We start from the raw sequence: 21,331 nt of genomic DNA on the forward strand, positions 1-21,331 counted from the left end.
ATGGAAATGAACAAATATTGCCCCCCAAAAAGACACAAATAAATAGCTTTTAACCATATGGAAAAATACCCAAATTTATTCATAATAAGAAAAACACAAATTAAAACTGCACTGTCACATCTTTCCCCACTTATCAGTTTGATAAAAATTCAAATTTGATGAACATTATTGGTAGCAACACTGTGAAGGAAAGATGCTCTTGAATTGCTGATTGGGGTGGTAAATTAATACAACTATTACAGAGTAGAATTTAACAACATGTAGCAAAATTATATGTGCATTTACCTTCTTAGCAATACCAACTACTTCTATGAATCTATCCTAACGATGCATGACAAAAAAAGATGTATACAAAAACAATACAATAATACATAAGGCTATCTATTCTTTGAAATAGTGTTTACAACAAAATAAGACCAAAAGGAACCCAACTATCAATCCAATGGAGCTGGCTAAATGAAGTACAGTACATGCATTGAGTAGAGTGCTATGGAGCTGTAAAAGGAATAGAGAGTATGTCTGTGCATGTCCTTGTAGTCATTTCCAGAAAGTATGGCTAAGTAAAAAAGCAAAATGGGGAAAAATACATAGTAGTGTATTACACTACTGTTTATGAAAGAAAGAGAGAAGAACACATGCATTTGCTTTTATATACATTTTAAATTGAAAAGGTAATGAAAAATCATTCAAAGAAGAGGGATGAAATATAGTAGAGAGGACAGGACAGAAGCTACATTTCTCTAGGTGTTCTTACTCCAACTAAGCATGGAATCACCCACCTAACACTGGGTATTTATGAAAGAAGGATGTATTTGAGACTCAATTTTTTTTAACTCTTTCAAAGGATTTATTTGCTACAGAATTGCTTGAGCCCACCAATAAAATGAACTCAGGATTTCTTTGTTTAAAAGGATTTTGCTCACAGATTTATTTTTACAAGTGCTTCAACATTCAAAAAGTAAGTATTTTTGCCAGCATTTAGCATGTATCTAGAAGAGGTTAGAAAAAATTGGAATCTATAGAATTAGATGTCTAAAAATAGAAGGAAAAAAATGAACATTTTAAAATTCCTCATTTGGACAGGTCCTGAGCTTAAATCACATTCATCTGCAAAGAACTGTTTTAGGTCAGAAATGCTGTGTTTTATAATTCCAGATCCTGATCTTGGATTTGACTAGTGAGGACTCCAGGCACTGCATGAATGACAGGAGTGACGTCATTCAGTTGGCCAATTCTGGCATATGTCTTACCTGGCTTGTAAAGTTTTATAAATATCTTTTAAACCTGATGCTGGTTGTATTAATCTGATTCTCAATACTTTTTCTGAATAAACAAAACTTTTCCCTGCATGATCACACATTTAAGTATTTGTTGCTTGCAGATAGATACAGAGAAACCAAGCATGGATGTGTATCAAGCAATTCCACAGTGGAGCTGTGCATCTCTGGGTGGCTGTGTAAGCTGCAAGAAAAGTCCCTCCCGGGGCACTGGCTGTGCACCAGAGGTGGCCATCCGGGCAAGGTCAATCTGAAGAGGATGTGAACACCAGCAGCTGCTCGATGGGTTTAAACCACCACTCATCTGCCTCCAGCTCTTCTACCAAACCAGCTAATTTTTTCATCCGAGCAACTTGCTGATCATCTTTCACCTGTTTAAGCACAGATGTCACTTGGTAACTGAAAACAGATTTTGCAGAGGAATCTCTCAGAGCCATCTTCCAACATCTCTCCAGCTCCCTTGGGGTAGGTGAAAAGGGCTTTCCGTGGTGGGGCAGGGTCTGAGACACTGACACCAGATCCAGTGACAGAACTTCCAACGACCCCAGCAGCTGAGGAGGATGATGAAGAGGCAGCCATTTCCTCTCTAGCAGAATTCTCACTTCACTCAAAGGATGTGGCACTTTCCCCTACAGCCCTGCCCCCCAGGGGCAGCCAGAGCTGCAGCGCAGGCAGTGTTTAAGAGGAGGACTGGACACTCAATTCTTTTGTTTTGTTTTGTTTTTATTTTTTTTTTAATATCAAATTTATTGTGAAATTGGTTTCCATACAAAACCCAGTGCTCATCCCAAAAGGTGCCCTCCTCAATACCCATCACCCCCCATCCCCTACCTCCCACCCCCCCATCTACCCTCAGTTTGTTCTCAGTTTTTAAGTGGAGACTCAATTCTTAAAGAAAGCACCATAGCATAGGAGAAAGGTTATGTGCTTTTGAGTCAGTGACATCAGGGTTAAGATGCTGACTTTTCCTCCACTGGCCAGTGGGACTTTGGGCAAGTTACTTAACTTCTCTGAGCTTCAGGTTTCTCATGTATAAAATGGAGATAAAATCAGTAACTACCACATAAGAGCGTGCAAAGGATTAAATCAAACAAAGTGACTTCACAAAGCAACATTTCTCATTGGGAATATTAGTGACCATAGTCACAATCAGTTTGGAGATGTGGCTAGAAATAGCTTAAACTATGAAAATATGTGAATGATTTAATGAATAAAAATTTTTTAGAATACTTAAGATTTTCCCTATAAAGAATGTCACTATTATAGTCAATTGTTCTTTCTTGGGAAGGGAAAGCAGTGCAGTTACAGTGCATTGGAAATATGAGCCCACAGCCAGGAGTAGGTCAGGTATATGCATACTCATATGCATACTTGTGTTCATTCCAGAGAAAAATTAGGAGAACAGGTGTTTTACAGGCTAGAACTCAGCAGTAAATAATATATGAATGCTGGACCCTGGATGGCAATCACAATGGGTCTGTGATTACCTCAGTATTTTACCCTGATCATGACAGTCTCCAAAGAAAAAGGAAATGCAGTGAAGAAGGAGGGAGAAACAGGATTTAAGGGTTGTCATAAAAACAATTAAACCATATGAGCAACTGTCATGTAATTAGCAACTTGCCTTTCTGTGTGACCTAGGGGAATGTCTCGAGTTTTCCTCTGTCCTGTTCTTCATTCTCTCAAAAACATTAAAACAAGGGAGTTGGATTGGAGGTTTCCTAACATCTTTCTCAGTTCTGCATCTCCTGAGCTGATGACATAACAACCCCAAACTTTAAAATTCCCATCTAGCACAGACCTTAGAATGACAGGGGAGCAGGCAATACTTAAAGATGAAGTCATTTCCTTAGCATGTGGAAGTGAGGCTGTGCAATTTGCCATCTGGAGGGAGGTCCTATGGGTTCAACTTTTACCTAAATCTTTCCTGTGAAGAATTGCCATTTATGTTTCTGACATGCGTAATTACTTTTTCTTGGCCTTCAAATTTGAGATCACGGGGGGGGGCGGGGGGGCAATCACTGCCGTGCCTGAATGGCTCAGCCAGTTAAGGCTCCAATTCTTGACTTTGGCTCAGGTCATGATCTCATGGTTTGTGGGACTGAGCCCCATGTTGCATTCTGCACTGACAGTATGGAAGCCTACTTGGGATTCTCTCTCCCTCTTTCTCTGCCCCTCCCCTGCTTGCTCTCTCTCTCTCAAAATAAATAAACACTTAAAAATAAATAAATAAATAAATAAATAAATAAATAAATAAATAAAGCTTGAGATCATTGAGGTTTTGTGGTGCTTTTATCTAAACAAGAGTCAACCAGTCATCTTTTCACAGACTTACACACAGATAAGTAGAAGTATTTACTCTAAGCACCTTAATGGTCCTTCCAAAAAAGAAGTATTCAAAAGAAACACAATTTCTCAGTTGTGACACTACATGTCCCCAATTATCAATTTTGTTTTAGGATAAAAGGATGGAGGACATTAAAGAATTTTGGTGCTAGTTTTATTCAAAAATTTTATAATTACATCAGTCACTCAAATTCCACTCTACTTAATACTGGCTCAGATACATATATATAAATATGGTATTGGATCTTCTTACACAGTGAATGGCAAAGACATTTTCCCTCTAAAATCTAAAATAGTACTTTAAAGAAATATAGGCCAGGGTCGCTTGGGTGGCTCAGGAGGTCAAGCGTCCAACTTCGGCTCAGGTCATGATCTCATGGGTTGTGAGTTCAAGCCCTGTGGCAGGCTCTGTGCTGACAGCTCAGAGCCTGGGGGCTACTTCCGATTCTGTGTCTCCCTCTCTCTCTGCCCCTCCCCTGCTCGGACTGTTTTTCTCTCTCTCTTTCAAAGATAAAAATAATTTTAAAAAACTAAAAAAGAGAGAAATAAAGAAATATAGGCCAAAGAGCTCCAGTGAAATCAGCTCTGTGATATTCCATATAGCTAAGTCTCTTTTAAAGATTGGGTTCAAATGTCTCTACATGGATTTTCAAATGACTAGGATATCTAGGATATTCTGTCCACTATAGAGGAAGCAGCAATCTGGTTACATAGGAGTTGGCTAAAACATACTCCACATTTACCCAGGTGCAGGCAAGTGCCTCAGGGAACTAGGACACAGGCTGAAGGAGTTTATGATAGGTGCTCTCCACTGCTGGGGGGTCACTACCCATGCCAGTCACCTCAAACACAATGGCTCCTCACATCTCTGATATGTGTCTACTCATCCTAGAGATCTACTTTCCAAGTAAGTCCCTGGAAAGGCAATTGTGTTATAACTTCTTCTACATCATTCTCCTTGGAATACCTCCTGCAATTTTACAGAGCAAACCTAACCATGATCCACATTGCCTCTTTTTTACGACTTAACATTGCTAAGAAGGCACAGTTCAGGGATTAAGCATATTAAATGTAATTACAGGTTTCCTTTGATAAAGCAAACAGTTTATTTATGCAATCCATCAAGCACCTCTCTATTCTAGTTTAAGATATTATTTCATTAGTGCTTAAAATATGCAGGTTTTGTGGCAAATTATTCTGCTTTCACTGACAATATCTCTATAATCGATTCAATCGGTTGTCCATACTGGCAGGGTTTTGTTTTTTGTTTTGTTTTTCTACATATGCAACACGTTTCTTGGGCTTGTAAAAGTGATACATATGTACAATAGAACATTTGAAAACTACAGAAAAGGGAAAGTAATAAAAAGTGCTTATAATCCCTTTGCCCAGAGATAATAAATTTTGACATTTTGGTATACTTCTTACTTTAATTGCCTATCATTTTACAAGGTTTCATCTACATTCTTTAGAGCAATCATGGTTTCCGAAAACTCTCTTCTCAGCTCTCAAATTTATATCAGGAGACTAATACATTTTCTTTGGCTGAAGTGGACTAAGGAGTTGAAGCATCACAAGTGAGAGGAAAGAGAGAAAATAGAGCTCAGAATCCTTGTTTCAGTTACGAACTTACTACAGCAAAGAATTAAATGGCCCCCTTCAAAGTCATTCCCAGAAGCCTCTCTTCTCATGACTTCATTAGTATCTGATTCTTATCTTAGAGAAGAGAAGATTTATGAGAGTTAACTACTAATACTATTGTCAAAGTCAGCACAATTCTTTTTTATCTTGTATTTGGATAAAATGCCACCTCTCATTTTATTTTGTGGTACCAGGCTATCCCCTCATTACTTTCCCTGACTCTGAGCCCTCTGGGTATCCTCTCCTTGACACTCAAATCTCCTCCTACACTAGTGACTACTTACATCAGCCTTGGGCAGCCCAGGAGACATGAAATAATATGGATTGATACTTGTCAAAAGAATAATTGAATATAAAATATTCTCAAGAGGGAGACTAACCTGAACTATGGAAAAATCCACAGATTTTTAAAGTGTAACTCTAACACAGCTATATACACAATAAAATATCATCTCCAAGATCCTACCAAAATCATGTGAATAAACAGAACAATGTGTGTTTGGTATAATAATAGTTATATGTGAATAATAGGTATATCAATGGAATCCATGCTTTCAAGAGGCATTAAAAAACAGTCTGTATAAGAAATATCAATGGTAAATTTTACTGTATTAAGCAAACTTACCTGGTTTTAAACTTGATGAGTCACCAAGTGATTTGTTGGTGATGAGCTTCCTGTCGTTTTAAAAATTGGAGTACTGGATGAATTTTCAATTGCCAAAGGGCATAGGCATCAACAATTGCCAACTGGATCATGACAAACATTCAACAGTCTGCCAAAAATAAGAAATATGGACCAACATTTTATAATTGGTTATTTGTAAAAAAAAAAATATATATATATATATATAGACAGCACTTTGTATTTTTGAGTAATTATTTTTTAATAAAAGTTTGGCATAAAAATGTCTTATTTTAAGAACTCAATTTCATAGTAGTAGATGATAGTGGTTATTTGATGTTTTTATCTTATAATATGAATAAATCAAAAGTTGCCAGTCCTGTGTCAGTCTCTCATTTCTATTTCTTTTTTTTTCTTTTTTTTTTTTTTTCCAGAAAATTAACTGTTCTATAAATCCCAAGGTCTGGGAACCATTAGACTGTCTGACTTCTATAATTTCTCTAAATTCTCACAGTATACCATTGCATATTTCTAGATATTAAAGGTAATAAAGATATATATATAACTTTAATTTTTCTGTAAAACCCAACACTATTAGTCTTAACATTCCTTAAAGTTGTTTGCTTAAATGACCAACAGGGGGTATATGAAAGGTGCTCAACATCACTAATCATCAGGGAAATGCAAATTAAAACCACAACAAGGTATGAGTCATATCTGTTAGGATGACTGTCATCAACATAAGAGATAAATGCTGACAAGAATATGGAGGAAAGAAAACCTGTGTACTGTCAGTGGGAATATAAACTGGTGCAGCCATTATGGAAAACACTATGGAGTTTCCTTCCTCAAGAAATTAAAAAATAGAGCTACCATATGACCCATAAATCCCACTTAAGGGTTATATACCTAAAAGAAATGCACTCATTATCTTGAAGAGATATCTGTACTCCCATGTCCATTCCAGCATCATTCTCAATAGCCAAGATACAAAAACAACCTAGTTGTACTTCTCTAGATGAATGGATAAAGAAGATGCAATATTTGTGTGCATGTGCGCACATACACACACACAGAATATTTTTCAGCTGGCAAGAAGAAGGAAATCCTGACATTTGCAACAATGTGGATGAAACTGAAGGACATTATGCTAAGTGAAGTAAGTCGGCCAGGGAAAGATACATATAATATGATCTCACTTATATGTGGAATCTAAAAGTTAAAAAAAGTCAAGCGGGGCGCCTGGGTGGCGCAGTCGGTTAAGCGTCCGACTTCAGCCAGGTCACGATCTTGCGTCCGTGAGTTCGAGCCCCGCGTCGGGCTCTGGGCTGATGGCTCAGAGCCTGGAGCCTGTTTCCGATTCTGTGTCTCTCTCTCTCTCTGCCCCTCCCCCATTCATGCTCTGTCTCTCTCTGTCCCAAAAAATAAATAAACGTTGAAAAAAAAAAAAAAAAGTCAAGCTCACAGAAACAGAGAATAGAATGGTAATTACCAGGGGTTGGGGTGTGGGGGAAATATGCTGGTCAAAGGGTACAAGTCTTTAGTTACGATATGACTAAGTTCCGGGGATCTAATGTACAGCTTGGTAACTATAGTTAATGACAATTGTGTTGTATAATTGAAATTTGCTAAGAGTAAATCTTAAGCATTCTCACCACACATACACAAAAGGTAACTATATGAGGTGATGGATACATTAATTAACCTTATTATGGTAATCATTTTACAAATTATATATATATATATATATATATATATATATATATATATATATATATATAAAATCATCACACTGTATACTTTAAATATACATGACAATTTTATTTGTCAATTATTCCTCAATAAAGCTGGAAAAATAAAGCTGTTTGCTTTCATAGTTGGTCAAAATTTTTATCCTGCAATCTGCTTTATCCCAATAATTTGTTTAAGAGACTAACTGGATTAAAATTGGCTTTTTATCTAGTTTGTTAACTTTTTTTAAGTTCAGAAACCACGTCTCTGAAAAGTAACACACCCACTGATATAGCAGACTACAAAGTACATTAATTTAATCTCATGCTATGAGTTGAGCATTATTACATTTTAGAAGACAGACTTTGAAAGACTAAATAATTTCTGAGGTTCACTATGGCCTCCCCCAGATGATTCTCATGCTTCCATCACACATGTATAAGCTTCTATTAATTTAAACATTTTTTATCCATCCTATTGTGCTTAATTTTTACATAATGGATTCAAGTTATAATACAGAGGAATTATTTCAGTGTTCCATAAAACACTCATTAAAATTGTCTTTTGTTTCTATTGATATATTGTTTTCATTTGTTTTTGAGTACTCTTCGAATTAAAAATCGGGCCTTCCTTTGTGGCTCATTTACCCACAATATATGTTCAATGAAATGTATTTCAGGACAATTAAAGTTATTATAAAACAATGCATCTTCTGATTCATAAGCAATATAAACTGAAAGAACTTACTCCCTTTTTAATAGCTTTCAAATACCAAAATATTACAAGTAACTACAATTGGGGTTTGCATACGTTTTATCCCATTAACTTTGGTGTATTTTCATAGTCTAATACTATGGGGCTTCTCTCCCATTCTTCCCCACCCTTGATGCTTTTTCCCGCTGCTCCAACATCCATTCCTGCTACTCTACATCCAAAACACATCCCGGATCTATCCTGTCCTTTCCATCCCCAGCGCTACCACACTGACTTAAGGAATGTCATCACTTGCTTGCCTTAATGTTCAGGCTTCCAAACTGGTCTCCTCCATTTCCAGGCAATTCTCCACACTAAACCTGGACTGATCTTATTGTGATATATGTATTGCGATTCTATCCTTCCTCTGTTTAAACACCTACAGTGGTTTCCCACTGTGTTCTTCACTAAATGTAATGCCCTTCAATGGCCTCAAGTCTCCATGCTACAGCCCCTCCTACCACTTCCACCTCTTCTGTTCACCTCCTCTCTTTTCCCTCTATGCTCAAACCCACTAATCCCCTGAGCTTTTGGCTCCTCCACTCCACCAAGCTAATTCCTCAGCACCTTTGCCCACGCTCTTCCCTTAGTCTGGAAAGCTCTTCCTTTGGATCTTTTTATTGGACTGGCTTTTTCTCATCATTCAGAGCTCAACTTCCTCCAAAAGGCCTATTTTAGAAACATTCCCACCCTGTCTCTCTGTAAAAAAAAATCATGTTTTATTTTCTTACAGCCTTTCCTTTATCACTGTCTGCAATCATTTTGCTTCTTGATTTGTTTATGGACTTCCTAATGGTTTCTCCCCCTAAGAGAATGAAAGTTCCATGAAAGCAGAGCATTATCTGTCTTACTCACCCTTTTACCTTTCCCTAGTGCCTAAAATAGAACCTCATTATGACCTTCATGGGTCAGAGGTGCTTTTGCCTTCCTGGGCTTTTTTCTCCATAAAAAATATTAAAAATTTAAAGTAAAAGACCTATACTCTAAAAATGATAAAACACTGATGAAAGAAATTGAAGGCACACAAACAAATGGAAAGATATTCCATGCTCATGGACTGGAAGAACCGACAGGGTTTAAATAGTCCACACTATCCAAAGCAATCTGTAAATTCAATGCAATCCCATATTAAACAACATATTTCATAACAACAAAACAATCCCTATTAAACAACATATTTCATAAAATTAGAACAAATAATTCTAAAATTTGTATAGAACCATTAAGGACCCCAAATAGCCAAAGTAGTCTTTAAAAAGAACAAAGTTGAGGGGTGCCTGGTTAGCTTAATGGTTGAACATCCCACTATTGATTTCAGTTCAGGTCATGATCTCACTGTTCGCCAGATCAAGCCTGCATCAGGCTCTGTGTTCACAGCACGGAGCCTGATTTGGATTCTCTCTCTCCCTTTCTCTCTGTCTCTCTCTCACAATCCCAGATTTTAAGATATACTACAAAGCCATAGTAATCAAAACTGTATGGTAATGACATAAAAATAGACACACAGATCAAGGGAACAGGAGATTCCACAAACTCACAGTTACATGGTCAATTAATCCATGACAAAGATGCAATAATATACAATGGGGAAAAGACAGTCTCTTTAACAAATGGTGATGGCAAAACCGGACAGCTACATGCAAAAGAATGAAAATGGACCACTTTCTTACACCATACACAAAAATAAACTCAAACGGATCAAAGATTTAAATGTGAGACCTGTAAACATAAAATTCCAAGAAGAAAACATAGCTAGTCATTTCTTTCACATCAGATATACAAACATTTTTCTAGATATGTCTTCCCAGGAAAGGAAAATAAAAGCAAAATTAAACTATTGATTACACCAAAATAAAAAGCTTTTGCACAGCAAAGGAAACCATAAAGAAAACAAAGAGGCAACCTACTGATTGGGAGAAGATATTTGCAAATTATATAAGTGATAAGGAGTTACTATTCAAAATATATAAAGAACTTATACAATTCAGCACCAAATAAAACCCCCCAAAGAATTAAAAATAGGCAGACAACATAGACATTTTTACAAGTAAGACAGACAAGTGGTCAACAGAAACATGAAAATATGCTTAACATCACTAATCATCAGAGAAATGCAAATTAAAACCATATGAAATATCACCTTATACCTGTCAGAATGGCTAGTATCAAAAAGACAAAACATAACAAGTGTTGGAGAGGATGTGGAGAAAAAGAAACCCTTGTGCCCTGTTGGTAGCAATGCAAATTGGTGCAGCCACAGTGGAAAACCACATTGATGTTCCTCAAAAAGTAAACGTGGAAATACCATATGATATAGTAATTCCATTACTGGGTATTTACCTAAAGAAAATGAAAACAGTAATCCAAAAATATATATGCACCCCTATGTTTACTGCAGTATTAAATACCATAACCTTGCAAGATATAGAAGCAACCCAAATGTTCACTGATAAAAGAATGGATAAAGAAGATGTGGTATGTATGTGTGCATGCACACACACACACACACACACACACACACACACACACACACAAAATGGAATATTACTCTGCTCTAAAAAAGAATGAAATCTTGCCATTTGCAACAACATGTATGATCCTAGAGGGCATAATGCTAAGTGAAATAAGTCAGTCAGACAAAGACAAACACCATATGCTTTCACTCGTATGTGGAATTTAAGAAACAAAGCAAATGAACAAAGAAAAAAGAGACAAAGAAACAAAGAGTCTTAAAAACAGGAAACAAACTGATGGTTGCCAGAGGGAAGGTGTATGGGAGCATCGGTAAAAAAGATAAAGGGAATTAAGACTACACCTATCTTGATGAGCAATGAGAAATGTATAGAATTGTGGAATCATTATAATATCACCTGAAACTAACATTACAATGTATATTAATTATACTTGAATAAAAAAATAAAATTTTGAAACAAAAAGAATTAAATTGGCATGAGACAGATTAACATGAGACAATCAGATTTAATGATGTACGTGTAAGGAATCCACATAAACATGAGAGATTCCAAAGATAATCAGGCAAAAAAAGTTATATATGTCATCCTAAGCTAAGCAGAAGAGGGTAGAGGTCTTCAAAAGGAAGGAAAGCAATTCACAAAAGATGAAAAAGTGTAAATTTTTGGTAAACAAATATCTGATGGGCCTTGCAAAAACAATGGGACATAGAGAGGACTTCAATCCAACAGATCTTGCTAAGCTCCTCCCTGTCTACCATACCTAGTTCATATCACATAATCGTTACCTATGGTGATGGCTCCCTTCCTGGAACAAGCCCTCTATCTAAATTCTTTTAGGCAATTAGTGGGAAGGAAAAAAAGAAAAATTTCTTGAGCCTTCTGCTTCTTAAAAATAATCAGCCTAAAATAATCCACATGCCAAAGAGATATATTTCGGCTGGCAAATAAAAATATTAAAAATTGTGTTTTATGATTATACTGGTATAAAGACAAATATATTAATATCATATATTAAAACTTTTCTTGGACCTAAATTTTAGTGTTTTTATCCTTCTGACAGAAAAGAAATTAAAATTTCTTTGTGAGTCTTGGGCACTGTATCTCCTAATGGAAAATTCACCTGAGAACAGTACCCTGGGCATGATAGCTGCTCAGTTGTTAAGTGGATTAAATGGATGGCATGGAATTTAGGAGAGCTGGACCCTGCCTCACTCCCACATAACTGGTTAATAATCATAGTAAGTCCTGTATTTGTAAATTGAGAGGGTAAAATCAGTTGGGTTTCCTTTTGTTTTCTCAACACCTTGTCTGAAATTCAATGACAGTTATGGTTTGTGCCATATCATTTCACCTTTTATTACACACATCTACTATCTTTTATTGCCTTTGTGATTGTTTGAAGTGTTAGTCTTATCTCTGTGACTAGATTATAGAGTCCTTCAGGACTGGGATTTTATTGTATTCTTCCTTATAATGTTCCCAGAGTCTATAGCACAGGACATGTGATTAATATTTCCTGGTTATTTATCTGATAGCACTTTTAGGTTATTACACACATAAAAAAACATAGAAAAAATTAAACTTTAGTCAATATATAGTTGAGCACTGGCTCAAGAGAGAAATGGCTTGAAAGGAGTTAATAGGTATTCTGAAGCAGGGCTTCTCGGACTTTTTCATGTCCTGTCCTGGCCCATTTGCACAGCACGTGGCTAAATGAATGAGGCTGCTTGAAGTCAGAGGTGACTCAGACCCTACCATACCATGTAGGAGATTAGTATCTCACTGCAACCATACCATGGTATATGCAAGAACCTACCTTCTAGGTTCTTGGCTGAGACCCCTCTGTAATAAAAGACAGATTAACAGGAGAAAAACAAACTAAAGTTTAATAACATGTATACCTCCTATATACACGGGGAAGACCCAGGAAAACTGAGTAACTCTAATATGGCCCAAGCTACCACCTTAAATATCTCTAGCCAAAGACAAAAGATGTTGGGGGCAGGGAGGGGGGGCGGTGGTAGGGAGTCAGTTATATGAGATTATCAGGCAAAGCACAGTTAACAAGTGTAAATAGTTAAGCAGATTTAAGTCAGTTGCTTTCTCCATTGATAATAGTTTCTAGAAATTGAGTCATTCTTCTTTTCCTGGTACAGAGAAGGAGACACCCTTACAAATGGAGATTTTCCTTGTAAGTGTAAATGTTTCTTACAAAAGGGTAACTTCTGTTGTTTTTTGCAAAAATAATCATCCTAAAATAAGCTTTGTGCCAAAGGGGCATATTTTGGAGTGGCAAATTCTGCTCACCTTCAGTGGCATAACTGCTGGAAAGCTTTCTCTGAGGTTTGCTGTAATTGCTGATGTAGAATTATTAACTAATCTCCAGCGATATGCTAGATATGTCTCCTATTGGCTGGTGAGAGCCAATTACTAAATTGAGAGGAATTCTGCCCGACCATTGTTAAAAATTAAATTATATAAAATTATAAATAAATTATATTAAAATAAAGGTACGAAATTGTCAAAACATTACATTTTACATTTTACTATTATGTAATTCTTACATTTTATTGTTAACTATGTTTTTGAAATTATTTATGCCTACTATAATGTGTATGATGGGAGCATAATGGAGTGCTGCTTACTCAGGCTCTCCCAGCTCTGTGCTCAGTAACGGCAAATTGGTAGCTTGAAATTGGCCATGATGAAAGTATTTACCCCCATGGAAATCAGAAAAATGCTAAAAATCAGGGCTTTTTCTTTCTAAAGAACTGAATGTTAAAGATTTACTGCCACACCACTTTCCTTATCCTTCCTAAAGAGGCTCAAGGACAAGTAGCCCCAAAATGTGCCACTTTGGCATATGGACAATTTTGAGCAATCAAGATTCAGCAGACTCAGAAGTAACTTTCATCTCTTTTGTAAACTACCTGAAAAAATGTAGAGAAGGGCCTGGCCCAGAAAAAGAGCTATTACTAAGAGATTACATTTTTATCTGAATGACCTATCTGTATGGCAGGACAAATATCTAATTACCAAACATCTGCTCTTATCATCCTGTGAATCATCCTCCTCCCCTTTAAACCCCAGGCCCATATCCCATTCCTTAGCTCAAGATGCCACATAAGTCTCAATTGTCTGGCTTGTCCTTGGGTCTCATATTCTTATGGACCGTCAATAAATATGTAATTACATTTGTTTTTTTTTTTTTTAATTTTTTTTTTCAACGTTTATTCATTTTTGGGACAGAGAGAGACAGAGCATGAACGGGAGAGGGGCAGAGAGAGAGGGAGACACAGAATCGGAAACAGGCTCCAGGCTCCGAGCCATCAGCCCAGAGCCCGACGCGGGGCTCGAACTCACGGACCGCGAGATCGTGACCTGGCCGAAGTCGGACGCCCAACCGACTGCGCCACCCAGGCGCCCCCTAATTACATTTGTTTTATCTTATTAATCTGTTTTATGTTAATTTGATTATCAGACCAAAGAACCTAGAAAGATAGAATCAAATTTTTTCTCCCAAATGCATACACACGTGCACATGCGTGCGCACACACACACACACACACACACACACACACACACAATTATACACACAGTAAGGTCTACATTGAGGACATTCTGAGGGGCTATGCAAATTGGTAGTCAACAAGAAATTTCAGTGAATGTAGTAGGATCTATGAAATTGGAGGGATGCACTGGGCAAGTCAGGAGAGGGAAATAAAACACTTTCAATTCAGCCTTCAATGTGGCTGTATTCCTCTGCTGGTATATATCTTATTCCTACCCCCAACTCTCTACATCTCCAACCAAAACTGCTGTATTGCTATTAGGTCCTGGTAACTCTTTTTGGTGACGAATCTGGTGAACTAATTTATGCTTAGTGGTTCACAGTGCTTCAATGTATGATTTCTCCTAAATAATATATTTTCATGTCCATAAGACTCTTCCATGCCCTATCTCCTGTGAACCAGTGAGAAGAAGCCTGTTTAACTTCATATAAACCATACTGTATTTTGTCTAGTGGTTTCAAAATGTCTAGAAGTTTTGAGATCTTGTCATTAGGTCAATAGTAGAAAGGAGTGATTGCTTCCTTACAGTGAAATAGGACAGTGAGGAGGGGCTAGGAAGTAGTGGACCCACACATGAGGATGGGTCTTGCTACTAGGAGTAGTTTATCAGGTGGGCTACTTTAATACTTACCCTCCTTAGCTGTTATCTTTGCCACTATCTTACAGGTAAGAAAGCCAAGCCTCCTATAAATCAAATGATTTGCTGAAGATCACAAGATGTCAATCCTAAATTACTACTGCATTGTAACAATTCACTTCATAACTTAGTGGCATAAAACACTCATATTATTAGGTTAACAGAATATGTGGACTTTATATTTAAGAAAAGTTCAGCTGGGCCACTCTGTCTTAGGCTCTCTCATGAGGCCACAGTCAGATATCAGCTATATTGAAACTAAAAGCTGGTCTCCCTCTCTCTCTCTTGAGATGTACTGATATCAAGATATCTATCTAGAGCTGTTTTCCAGCTGGAACTATGGAGGGTACAAAAGAGAAGAAAAAGAAGGTTCCTGTTGTGCCAGAAACCCTTAAGAAAAAGTGAAGGAATTTCAAAATGTTGAAGATCTAGCATTTGAGAAAGAAATTTGCCAAAGATGTTTCAAAAGGCAAGGTGGCAGCTTCTCTGTGAAAAAGCCAAGCATCACCACAAGGAAAATAGGCAAATGTATAGAACTGAGATTCAAATGGCTAAGATGGCAAGAAAAGCTGGCAACTTCTGCAGAACCCAAAATGGCATTTGTCATCAGCATCAGAGGTATCAATGGTGTAAGCCCAAAGATTACAGGTGTTGCAGCTTCTTCGTCTTAGCCAGATCTTCCATGGCACCTTTGTTAAGCTCAACAAGGCTTCAGTTAACATGCTAAAGATTGTGAAACCATATATAGCAAGGGGATACCCAACCTTGAAGTTGGTGAATGAAATGATTTGCAAACATGGTTATGACAAAATCAACGAGAGGTGAATTACCCTGACAGATAAAACACTGATTGTTCAATCTCCTGGTAAATATGGCATTATCTACATGGAGGATCTGAATCACGAGATCTATATTGATGGAAAACATCTCAAAGAAGCAAACAACTTCTTATGGGCCTTCAGATTATCTTCTCCACAAGTGGGGATGAAGAAAAAGTCCACCTGTTTTGTAGCAGGTGGAGATGCCGACAACAGAGAAGACCAGATCAAGAGCTTTATTAGAAGGATGATCTAAGGTATCTACTATGATTATTTCTATAATCTAATCAGTTTAATAAATGACTACTTTCAAATTGAAACAAAAAAAAAGATACCTATCTACCTATCGAGAGAGAGAGAGAGAGAGAGAGAGAGAGAGGGAGGGAGAGAGAGAGAGGGAGGGAGTTAGAGCTTTTCCATGTAAACTAGTTTGGGCTTCCTCAAAGCATGGCAGCCTCAGGATACTTGGATTGCTTACACAATGATTTAGATTTTGGCACAAGTGTTCTTGCAAGCAAGGGGAGTCACATCACCTTTTCTGACCTAGCTTCTGAGTCACACAGTGTCACTTCTGTCACATTCTTGGTTATAAGGTAGTCACGAATCCACACATTTTCAGCTAGAGGAGAATTTGACTATACCTCTTTATGTGAGAATGGCAAGATTCCAGAAATACATGTAGGATGACAGATACTGTTGTGTTCATCCTTGAAAATACTGACATTGGTGGTTATGTGACCAATCCAGAATTCAAAGCCTGAGCTGTATCATGTCAAACTGCTCGCTTTCTTGCACCATATACCATTCTCAAGGCTCCATATGTGCGTTAATGTAGTAATTGTCCAAGGAAGCAAGCTTCTCAGAAGTGAGTAGACGAGGGAAAAGAGGCACACAGAAGGGCCCACACCACCTTGCCCGCCCGCCACCTGCTCCTACAGCCCCGCAGCAGGGGGCTCCCAGTCATGGCCGCCACCCAATAGGGAGCAGCACATCCTGCCTGCGCTGCAGGTTCTGGAAGGATGACCACACCGCGCCAGCATGCTGTGGGTGCTCTGCACGCAGGCGCACTATAGCCGGAGTGAGAGATCAATTTCCTCTGCTGACAACAAAACGTGTATTCTGAAAGGGTGTTTTGGAGGAGTTGCTGTGGTTTTACCAAGAGACCTACAAACGCTAGGGAACTGTCTTCCAAGGGAGTGAATATCCGGGATGCCGGTGCACCCTGAGATTTCTTGGACAGCCTGGGATTCTCCAACAGAGAAGGGGATTTAGGCCCAGTTTATGGCTATCAGTAGAGAGGCATTTGGGGGCAGAATACAAAGATAAGGATTCAGATTATTCAGGTCAAGGAGTAGACCAAAAGGTCTGCAAAAGGTGACTGACACAACCAAAACCATCATCTTTCCTGTGTGGATGGAATCCAAAAGATCCTCGTCTTATGGCCCTACTTCCATGCCATGCCCTTTGCCAGTCCTACACGGTGAACGGTGAGCTGTCCTGACAGCTGTACTGAAGGTCAGGAGACCTGGACCTGGGTGTGCCCTTCCACACCGCCAGCTCCACCCTGCCCACCTACATACATGATAGTACTGCCCCGAAGCCAGGTGACTTCGTATATACTTTGGGAGATGCACATATTTACCTGATAATGCAGCTACAGCAAGAACCACTGCCTTTACCCAAGCTCAAAATCCCTCCAAAAGTTGAGACAATTGATGACTTCAAGGCTGAGGACTTTCAGATTGAAGGGTACAATCCTCACTGGACTATTAAAATGGAAATGCCTGTTTGAAGTGCTTTTAAAGGAGGGATTTGAAGGATACTCAGTCTTTAGTGGTTGGACTGAATGCCCAGTGAAAGTTTGGTTGCCCTAAAGGAAGAAGGAACGAGGTCAAAAATCTATTGGTAAACACCAATTTTTATTCATTATCTTGTAAGGATGTTGCCACTGCAAACGTAGCCTTGCTGGTTCTCTTAGTAACAAAAGGCCTTGAGTTTGGTGAACTCGCAAAGGATGTGTGAAAATGCTGAGGCTGGGAATAGAGCGAAAATTTAGAGCTGCTCAGGAGAGTGAAAATTTAGATCTGCTTAGAAATGTGTTCATGCATTTCAATCCCACATTTTTATGAAGAAGTTCAGTGAATTTCAAGAATTACGTATAAGCTATTCCCCTAAATGCGAGCAAGCTGAGTAACAACACCAACAGTCATAATAATGTACAGTTGTGGTTGTAAACCTTTAATGGTATATTTGCTTTATACATTGCTATAATAAAGGAGTGTTCTGCAAAAAAAAAGAAAAAGTAAATGATGCACACGGGTTAGTTATTAGTATTAAATTTTAATTACTCTTCCCTGAAGAACTGGTAAAAACTTGGTCTAATATGGAAAAGATAATAGTTTCTTTTTGTTTGTTTCTTTTATGGATTTCCCTTCTATGGATCTTCAGCAAGTCTTGCCTAACCCCATTCTGTGCTGGAATATTGTTACATGTACTATATGAAACTACTCCTCATATTGATGATTTCACTGTTCGCAGAAAATTCTTAGTTTGTTCACCATTAGTACTGCAAAGAAAGTGTGTCTTCCCTGGAAAACACTTTACAAACTGCCTACTACTAGTATTTATTAATGGAGAATTGAATCTTTCCCTATCTGCTTGTCTACACATTTTGGTTCCCTATGTCTGTGTTCTGTGACTTACTTTGACACTTTTGTTCTTCCTTTTTGCAAAGGGTAGGCTTTATAGTATGTGCTTTATTGGGTAAAGTAACTTCCTGATGGGAACCCCAAATGAACAAGAACCCTATTCAGCAGAAATTCAGATGTCAGGTCATTTTCCTGTTAATACCACAAATACCCCACCAGCAAACACACATTATGCACTGTAGCTAAATGGCAACTTAATAACTTAGTGCCCAAAGAAATGTGAGACACAGAAGGCTGGTACCTTGTCTTGGAACATTTAGAATACCAGGTCAGGTGCTGGAAGAGAAACCTGGATATAGGAGCAAGGCACAAGAAGGAAAGAGTATACTACCAGCCAGTTACCAGAACAGAGACACTGCTAGGTAAGAGGAGAGGCTACAGTTCACAAAATAACATGGGAGCTCAAAGGTCATCCCAGTCTCATTCGTGGTGAGTAGGACCAAATACCTGTACCACTAGAACAGCAAAGAAGGAGAAAAAGTATTAAGACATTGAGACTAAGGGGTGCCTGGGTGGCTCAGCCAATTGAGTGTCCAATTTGGGCTCAGGTCGTGATCTCGCAGTTCATGAGTTCCAGCACCACATTGGGCTCTGTGCTGACAGCTCAGAGCCTGGAGCCAGTTTCAGATTCTGTGCCTCCCTCTCTTTCTGCTCCTCCCCTGCTTGTGCTCTGTCTCTCTCTCTCTCAAAAATAAACAAACATTAAACAAAATTTTCAAAAAAAGACATTGAGACTAAATACTCAGAAGAGAACAAACCTGGGTTTTGAATCTCCATTCCACCCCTATATGCCTAGAATGATTAATTTCTATGGGCCATGTTTATCACCATGTTTATAGGTAAAAATAACTACTTTTTTATCATTGCTTTCAGAGCTACTGTGTCTGGCAATATTTGGAACATAATCAGCATTTCTTCTTCCCTCTCTACTCTTCCCTTAGGATGGATCTAAGAAATGGATTGCAGCTGAGCCTGTGATGCAGGATTAATGAGTTCTGCTATGAGACACTGGGAAGGCAGAGCGCGGGCCGACATATTCCACTATTACCGAGGGGAGACAGGGAATCACCGCCAATAACAGCTGCTGAAAGTGGAAGTTGGACAGTACACATACATTTTTTAACAGAAATGATGCCAAAATTATGTCAAGACATGTGCAAGGATGATCATTGTGGCCTTGATTTTAATACAGTGCTTACAAACTGGAAACATTTTGTGTGTGCATTAACAAGGACCTGGTTAAAAAATCATGATCTAGCCATGTGATGGAACGATACGTATCCTTTAAAAAGAACAAAGTAAAACTGTATATGCTAATGGAAGTACCTCCAAGATATGTTGTTAAATGAACAAGCAAGCTCCCAACAGAATGTGGTTTGAGTGTTTGTATGCATGATATGTTTATGTAAGAATATATGATGATATATGCATGGAAAATTACTGGAAGCATACACAAAAACTATCAATGGGGGAGGATATTGTGGAATGGAGTAGGAATGAAGGATGTGCAAAGAGAAGGCTTTTTACTTAAATTTCTTCAATCTATTGCTTGATTTTTAAAAAATTTATAAGCATGTATGTCTTTTGCAATGAAAATAAAATAAATTGAGGATCCTGGGAAGATGGCGGTGTAGGAGGACGCTGGGCTCACCGCATGTCCTGCTGATCACTTATATTCCACCTACACCTGCCTAAATAACCCAGAAAACCGCCAGAGGATTAGCAGAATGGAGTCTCCGGAGTCAAGCGCAGACGAGAGGCCCACGGAAGAGGGTAGGAAGGGCGGCGGCGAGGCGGTGCGCACTATGCGGACTGGCGGGAGGGAGCCGGGGTGGAGAGGTGGCCTGCCAGCCAAGCAGAGCCCCCGAGTCTGGCTTGCAAAAGCGGATGGGCCAGACGGAGTGTGTTCGCACAGTGAGCGGGACTTGACATCTGGAAGGTTATAAGCTAACAGCTCTGCTCGGAGAACGGGAGTGCTGGAGGACAACGGGAGGGAGAGTTGTTGAGCCCAGGACGACAGAGCGCAGCTTGGTGGGGAACAAAGGCGCTCGCCAGCGCAATCTCCCTCACCCATCCCCCAGCCAAAATCCCAAAGAGAACCGGTTCCTGCCAGGGAACTTGCTTGCACCTCGCAAACACCCAACGCTGTGCTTCTGTGGATGCATCCCTCCAGCAAGTCTGACTCCCTCCCCGTGCCGCAGGGCCCCTCCCGAAGCGGATCTCCGAATGAAAAGCAATATGAGCCTACCCCTCCCGCCCCAGTGCACCTCGCCGATCCACCCCAGCTATTACTTCAGATCCCCAGCACCACAAGCCTGGCAGTGTGCAAGTAGCCCAGACAGGCCACGCCACCCCACAGTGAATCCCGCCCCTAGGAGAGGGGAAGAGAAGGCACACACCGGTCTGACTGTGGCCCCAGTGGGGGACTGGGGGCAGACATCAGGTCTGACTGCAGCCCTGCCCACCAACGCAAGTTATTCAAGACAGCACAGGGGAAGTGCCCCGCAGTCCTGCACCACTCCAGGGACTATCTAAAATGATGAGATGGAAGAATTCCCCTCAGAAAAATGTCCAGGAAATAACAACAGTTAACAAACTGATCAAAAATGATTTAAACAATATAACAGAAAGTGAATTTAGAATAATAGTCATAAAATTAATCGCTGGGCTTGAAAACAGTATAAAGGACAGCAGAGAATCTCTTGCTACAGAGATCAAGGGACTAAGGAACAGCCAGGAGGAGCTAAAAAAT

The 21,331-nt window shown here is 39.0% G+C and overlaps 3 pseudogenes; 2 read left to right on the plus strand and 1 right to left on the minus strand.

The window, feature by feature from the left end:
- Positions 1–1,522: 1,522 nt before the first annotated feature.
- On the minus strand, positions 1,523–1,894 carry LOC124523418 (anaphase-promoting complex subunit 16-like; annotated as a pseudogene).
- A 13,498-nt stretch (positions 1,895–15,392) lies between these two features.
- LOC124523419 (60S ribosomal protein L7-like) lies at positions 15,393–16,127 on the plus strand (annotated as a pseudogene).
- Positions 16,128–16,318: 191 nt separating this feature from the next.
- LOC124523420 (thymidylate synthase-like) lies at positions 16,319–17,663 on the plus strand (annotated as a pseudogene).
- Positions 17,664–21,331: the final 3,668 nt, after the last annotated feature.

Source organism: Lynx rufus, unplaced genomic scaffold (genome assembly GCF_022079265.1).
Source record: "Lynx rufus isolate CCGP_SWC_20201006 ecotype Redwood Valley unplaced genomic scaffold, mLynRuf1.p SCAF_4, whole genome shotgun sequence".
NCBI lineage: Eukaryota > Metazoa > Chordata > Mammalia > Carnivora > Felidae > Lynx > Lynx rufus.